Below are 7181 nucleotides of genomic sequence, written 5' to 3'. Positions count from 1 at the left end.
GAACCATAACAAATTTGGATTTGAAGAGATATACAAATGGGTGTGTAGGAGAAGATCTCGATTTAATCAGGGGGTCTAGATCTCTGTTGCAGATCCCTTGTTTTCACAAAAGACGGTAAACCTCTCTGTTTGCTTTGGCTTTTAGTTCGTTGCTTCGACAAAGATTCGAAACGTAGTTCTTCCATGTCTTCGTCTTTCATATCCACCTCCGGTGGGGAGATCCTCTTTGCCAAGACCTCAAGTGAAATGCGGCATTCGATTGCAGGTTCTATAAGACAAAGAACATGTGTCAATTTGATCATCATTTGTATTTTGACAAATTAACTGATTAATTGCTATAACAGGCCTGAATAGTTCAATATTCATTTAGATATGGCAACGATAATATATCAAGATAATGGGGAAAAACAAAGGACACACTTTGGTTACTTAGGCAATTGTAAAGTATACAATTGATCCAGGTTGAAATATGCTAACTGCTTCCACTGGGAAATGATGGCAACTGCTAACTGCTTCCACTGGCAAGATGCCCACTAGGAAACGGGCCAGATCATTAGCATGCCACTAGCATCAGAGTTTATGCTGCTGGTGGGAATTTAGTTCTTAAGATGTTGATTGATCCTGTATGTTAGATCTTATTGCCAACCAGAGAGTCGGACAATGTAGGTTGAGAGGGTGCTGACCTTTTTGAAGCCTTCAAATTGATTTACTTAACTAAGAGCGTCTGCTAAATGACTTAAATGTAAATGTACTGCACCCCATCTTCACTATGCAAGTGCATGTAGTGTTATCCTATCCTATGGCTGTATTCAGAATTACATAGTATGTTTAGCTGCAGTGTACGAAGTATGTACGTGTAAGTATGGTTGACAGACCAGGATGTCATACAACATTTGCCCCAAAATTGAATAACAGCAAGGAATGTCTGATTTTTATGTAAGAATTGCAGCTCTCAAAATTAGATATATTTTCTACCACTGAGGTCGCACAGATGAGTGCAGTACCAGAGACTAGCAGCAGAGGGCACACATCAAGAGTACAAGATGAATATGGGGATCTATGGAGTTTCTCCAATAGAAGTAAGAGCTGACAAAGTTAAGTAAAAATGTTTATGGCAACCGGGGCTCAAATGTAGATATGACACTGTAACAATGTTTAGATTTAGCCATGAATCGGTCTATTCCCATTGTATGTTGTAAAACTTGCCAGTGGTGGGACACATCAAACGAGTGGAAAACTGAATGGAGTAAAACCAATTTTTTTCATGTTATGGCGAAATCAAAGTGGCTATTTATTGTATGAGATCACTGTACACTATCACAGGAGTGTTTATTTATATCCCAGAAGGCATTACTATAGGAAGGAGTTGTGGCTAACACCAAAGATATTCCCCTATTTGTCTCAGATCTGATTGACATATTTAGCAGCCAACACTTATCCTTAATGACAGTATTCTGATGTTTGAAATCAAACTGTCATGAGAATGGGAAGCTAGCTGTAGCCCAAGCTAGCCTACTAGCAAGGTACTAACTCGAGATAACTCTACAGTAAAATGACAATATTCTTGTCAAGAGTTTGGGACCTCTAGGTGTTGGATTAACATTAGCATTTGCAATCCCGCCCAGAATACCTGCCCATATTCACTACCGGATGTAGTATGTTTAGTACGATGTTGCATGCTCATGTATTTAGCAAGTAGTTCCCCATTCTGAACATAGCCTATGGTCATGTGGAGGGCCGTTTGGCATATTAGTTAATTACAGTAAACTGTGGTCTGTCGTTGGGGTAAGATTGGAACCTCTGCTGGGTCGTCATTCTACTGGATTTTGAGGACAGGAAAGTGTGCTGTGCACAATTGCTCTTGAGTTCTTCCTCTTTTCTTGACTGGCTTTTGAAACCCGACAGGTAGGTATCACAGAACTCTAATTATTAAGCTGAATATTAACAATCAACTTTTAGTGTACAGTTAATATTTTATCCAGTTACACTTTACATCAACAGGTATAACACATTATGCAAAACTTCTCAGAAGCATGTTTTGGCCTCTTTATGTCTAATATAATCTAGTAATGATCCTGACTACGTTTTGTCACTTGAAGATTTGATTAGACATATTGCAAGCCTTATAATACGACATCTCAAATGCTCCCTACATGCTGATAAGATATAAATAATTTTCACTGTCGGCTTTCAATAAAGTGTTACTGTTTATCCCTTTACAGTAGGCATTATTCATTTATGATTAGAATGTACTGTTTCTATTAAGTGTTGAAAGACAACACGCACTCATTTCCTTAGACCAATAACTGTTCCTCAATCTCAACTGTTGGGGTTGGGTATCTCTTGTGACGGGTACAGCTATTTAAGAATCATCCGTTTTGAGGGGAGGGAGTTTATTCTTACATGCAACATTAGCCATATTTACCGCTTACGTGGCCTTTGCTACTTTTGTGCGCTTCATCCTTTTCCTCCGCATGAGGGTCACCTGAGGCCTTTTCAACCCCGCGATGAGCAACAGCAGTCTGGGCCGGGACTTGGTGAGCCAGCTTCTCAGTAGCGTCCCCTTGGGAAACCTGGGGGAATGGTAACAGCTTAATCCACTAGTTTATACAGCACCATTTATATAAGCACGGTGTACATTTTATATGACCGCTAACTTGACTGTTACTGACTGACTATCTGCACAAGAGGTTGTCCATTGTTTTAGTAATTATATATGAAGGTGAGGAAAAATCAATACATGGAACGAGATGGTCAATACTTTTAGGCATGAGGCTTGGAGGTGAAATACTTGTTTTCTTTCTTTTAGGCAGTATTGACCTAGATAATTGCACAGATGGAATACGCAATCATTCATAAGTACAGACGTCAATAACTTGGCCCCAATTTGGCAATCAAATATGATATTTACTTAATCATTCATCCCGAGTAAAGGCCCTGCTGCCAGTTAATGGATTTGAAATGACCATTATTGGATCTCCTTTCACATAATCATATTGCTGTGCTGAAAACGTACTAATGTTGAGGATAAGTAACACCACTTTGTCAATTACCTGAAGCCCTTCAGGTGAGACGATGCAGCTAACTTGCAATTTTGATCAAGATCTGATCTCAAGCTAAACATGTTAGTGTGATTTAACATATATACACACATATACACACACACACAAACTCAGGTTGTAGTCATTAAAACTCAAACTAAAGTTTTGTGAAGTCAGTTAGGACATCTAGTTTGTACATGACACAAGTAATTTTTCCAACTATTGTTTACAGACAGATTATCACTTATAATTCACTGTATCACAGTTCCAGTGGGTCAGAAGTTTACATACACTAAATTGACTGCCTTTAAACCGTTTGGAAAATTCCAGAAAATGTCATGGCCTTAGAAGCTTCTGATAGGCTAATTGACATCATTTGAGTTAATTGGAGGTGTACTTCTGGATGTATTTCAAGGTCTACCTTCAAACTCAGTGCTTTTTTTTGCTTGATGTCATGAGAAAATCAAGAAATTAGCCAAGAACCCCCAAGAAAATTGTAGACCTCCACAAGTCTGGTTCATCCTTGGGAGGAATTTCCAAATGCCTGAAGGTACCACGTTCATCTGTACAAACAATAGTACGCAAGTATTAACACCATGGGTCCACGCAGCCATCTTACTGCTTAGGAAGGAGACTTGTTGTGTCTCCTAGAGATGAACGTACTTCGGTACGAAAAGTGCAAATCAATCCCAGAACAATAGCAAAGGACCTTGTGAAGATGCAGGAGGAAGCAGGTACAAAAGTATATATCCACAGTAAAACGAGTCCTATATCGACATAACCTGAAAGGCCACTCAGCAAGGAAGAAGCCACTGCTCCAAAACCGCCATAAAAAAGCCAGACCAAGGTTTGCAATTGTACATGGGAACAAAGATCGCACTTTTTGGAGAAATGTCCTCTGGCGAGATGAAACAAAAATAGAACTGTTTGGCCATAAGGACCATTGTTATGTTTGGAGGAAAAATGGGGAGGCTTGCAAGCCGAAGAACACCATGCCAACCGTGAAGCACGGGGGTGGAGGCATCATGTTGTGGGGTTTCTTTGCTGCAAGAGGGACTGGTGCACATCACAAAATAGATGGCATCATGAGGAGGAATATTATGTGGATAGCAACATCTCAAGACATCAGTCAGGAAATTAAAGCTTGGTTGCAAATGGGTGTTCCAATTGGACAATGACCCCAAGAATACTTCCAAAGTTGTGGCAAAATGGCTTAAGGACAACAAAGTCAGTTGGCGTGGCCATCACAAAGCCCTGACATCAATCCTGTAGAAAATTTGTGGGCAGAACTGAAAAAGCGTGTGCAAGCAAGGAGGCCTTACAAACCTGACTCAGTTACAGCAGCTCTGTCAGGAGGAATGGGCCAAAATTCACCCAACTTATTGTGGGAAGCTTGTGGAAGGCTACCTGAAACGTTTGACCCAAGTTAAGCAAGTTATAGGCAATGCTACCAAATACACTCAATGTGTATATAAACTTCTGACCCACTGGGAATGTGATGAAAGAAATAAAAGCTGAAATAAATCATTCTCTACTATTATTCTGAAATTTCACATTCTTAAAATTAAATGGTGATCCTAACTGACCTAAGAGGGGAAATTTTTACTAGGATGAAATGTCAGTAATTATGAAACTGAGTTTAAATGTATTTGGCTAAGGTGTATGTAAACTTCCGACTTCTATGTATACATGTGTGTGTGTGTGTGTGTGTGTGTGTTTTTTTACCACAAGGTATTTGCTAGGCTGCAAAGTTTGGGTGTCCCTTGCCCAATTCTGTGTTGTACTTGTTTAGATGCCCCCAATTAACTTGTTTTTGCATGTGAATATGTAAAGAACATGCTAAAAACAATGTGGCTGACAACCTGAACTTTTGATCTTTTACGTGACCAACACTCTTGGGTTTACCGTAAAGTTATGGACTGCCAATGCGCACACATCAATCTCATCTCCTCTGATATCTATATCACCAGCCTTTTTTCTATATGAATTTTAGACTAATGCAATATTCGTACCTTGTTTATCCTTAAAGCATGCACAGTTTAAACACCTGAATACTTGGAGGAAACAATTTGTTACTATGGATGGTGACAAGGGCACACAGCCACACGCTACTGAGAGACCCGTACGTACATACACGTTCTGCATGCATCTTAAAAAAATGTATGGCTGCAATTTCCACCCTAACCTATATGGCGTCAAACTACTGAATAAACTTCATCCACTTTGTCGCACACTCTGTTGCATGAGGATATCTCGAACGACAACTAGGCCGGGACAATTGATTACACTAACAGAAATAGCTTTGAATCACACCTAATCAAATGGCATCTAAATTGCACTCACTTGTGGCAGGCTTCCATAAAGTAAACCTGAAAAAGAAACCAGAACAGTACCTCAACCAGTAACAGTCCTCACCGAAGCACCATAGCTACCTTCTTACACCGAGCTCACATGCTTTGCTATTGCACAGCGGCAGACGTGCGAGCAGTCTGCACCACGGGTGTGCCTTTTAGCCCTTACATACGTCTGACCCCTCGCAGCCCCACCGAGTTCTGACTGCTGAGCACGATGGAAAATATAAAACCTTCAATTGTTCAACTCTTGCTGGTCGTGCGCGGTTAAACTGGCCAGAGAGAAATCTAGCAATGTTTAGATGTGGTATGGCCTTGCTGAAGCCATTGTTGTTCCTCTGTGGGCTTGGTGTTAAATGTACCGAGGGCAACATTGTTTGTTCAGTGCATCCATCCATTCTCCCTCTTCCCATTGCCACTTTTCATTAGCTTTATGGAAAGAGGTCAGGATAGATTTCCCCATTCTCTGTCCTCTCAAGTGGTACAAGGTTAGGAGTGGGGTGTCTTCAGTTCAAAATGAGTTGTTTAATTTTGTACCTTAATCAATGTTCTAAAGCTTTAGGAGCCTCTTCAGATATCATGTTTGATTGAAGCCTAGGTGTGAACCCTCTGAATTGTGCTTGACCTCTTGCTGACCTCTTCATCTAGGTTAAAGTAAGTGTCTGGTCGTTTTCAAGTAGTTGTTCAATAAATGTCATAGTCCTTGCTCATCGTGTCGGAAATCCGAAACATTTCACCAAGTGCTAAAAATATTTTCCTCTTCCATTAATTTCTTCACTTAGAACATTAACAGATAACAGACATTCTCTCCTGTCTGTCCTGTAGCAACTAGCAAGAGGAGCTCACTCTTAGTGTCTGCAAATCTTAAAGCATTTGCCTAATCACCAACCAGGCATACACTGTCACTCTTAGCAAATGTTCTTCAGTAGCATTACAAATGTTCCTCCATTGGTAGCTAAAGATTCCAAACACTGATAAGAGTTAAAATATAGTTATAGCTCTAAAATATCCATTGAGAATAACTTTTCAAAGTAGAACATACCGTAGTAGTCTGTGTTTGGCATGAAAACTACCAAGATACCACAATTTTTAGCACTTAGCAAAGTTATTAGCACTTGCCTTAAATACATCAGGAGTTGAGAGGTTCTTTCTCCTGAGCAATAGTTAAGAGTTCAAGTATTATAAATGGAGGTGAGGAACTCCAATTGCTGCCATTAGCATATCCACACCCAAGCTACCCCTCTTTAAAGCCACACAGTCAACTTCAACTCTTCTTTCGGCACACGACTTACAGTACTCGCCTAAAGTTCCTACCTCTGGAGGAATAACAAACGGAAAGCAGTCCTTACCAATTGACCCCACACATTTGTTAGGTTATGCCCCCCGCGTCCCTGCAAAGGCACATATATGATCCTGATCGTTTTTTTTTCTTTCACACTAGAAGGTTCAACCAGGATGCAAAAACAAATCGGCTAAATAATAGGAGGCCATGAAGTCCACGGGGGAGGCAGGGAGGGGGGTTTAAAAAGGAGGGTCCACTCAGCAATTCTCACTGCAAACTGCAACGGATGATCCTGGCCAGCCAGCCAATCAGGGGGTCGACTTGCCCCGTTGCCATGACATCCGGCACTTGACCAATATAAAAAACACAACCATTGGACAATGTAGAAAGAGGTCAGCCAAACTGTTATGTCCCCACAAGGAGTAGGCACATAGTTGGATCATCTAACTTAAGTTCACTTACATCCCAGTCTTTGCTTTTCTGGTGGAAGAATATCTGCCTGTTAAT

General features: G+C 40.6%; 1 long non-coding RNA gene across 1 annotated transcript; it reads right to left on the bottom strand.

The window, feature by feature from the left end:
* Positions 1 to 45: 45 nt before the first annotated feature.
* On the bottom strand, positions 46 to 6902 carry LOC135539437 (uncharacterized). The gene is made up of 3 exons (XR_010455619.1): positions 6742 to 6902; positions 2426 to 2573; positions 46 to 268 (listed from the first exon to the last, which is right to left on the bottom strand). It is a non-coding gene; the product is annotated as an uncharacterized LOC135539437 (long non-coding RNA).
* Positions 6903 to 7181: the final 279 nt, after the last annotated feature.

This window comes from Oncorhynchus masou, chromosome 5, assembly GCF_036934945.1.
Source record: "Oncorhynchus masou masou isolate Uvic2021 chromosome 5, UVic_Omas_1.1, whole genome shotgun sequence".
Taxonomy (NCBI): domain Eukaryota; kingdom Metazoa; phylum Chordata; class Actinopteri; order Salmoniformes; family Salmonidae; genus Oncorhynchus; species Oncorhynchus masou.
The sequence above is the reverse complement of the archived record's forward strand: the minus strand, read 5'-3'. Positions and strand labels throughout refer to the sequence as shown.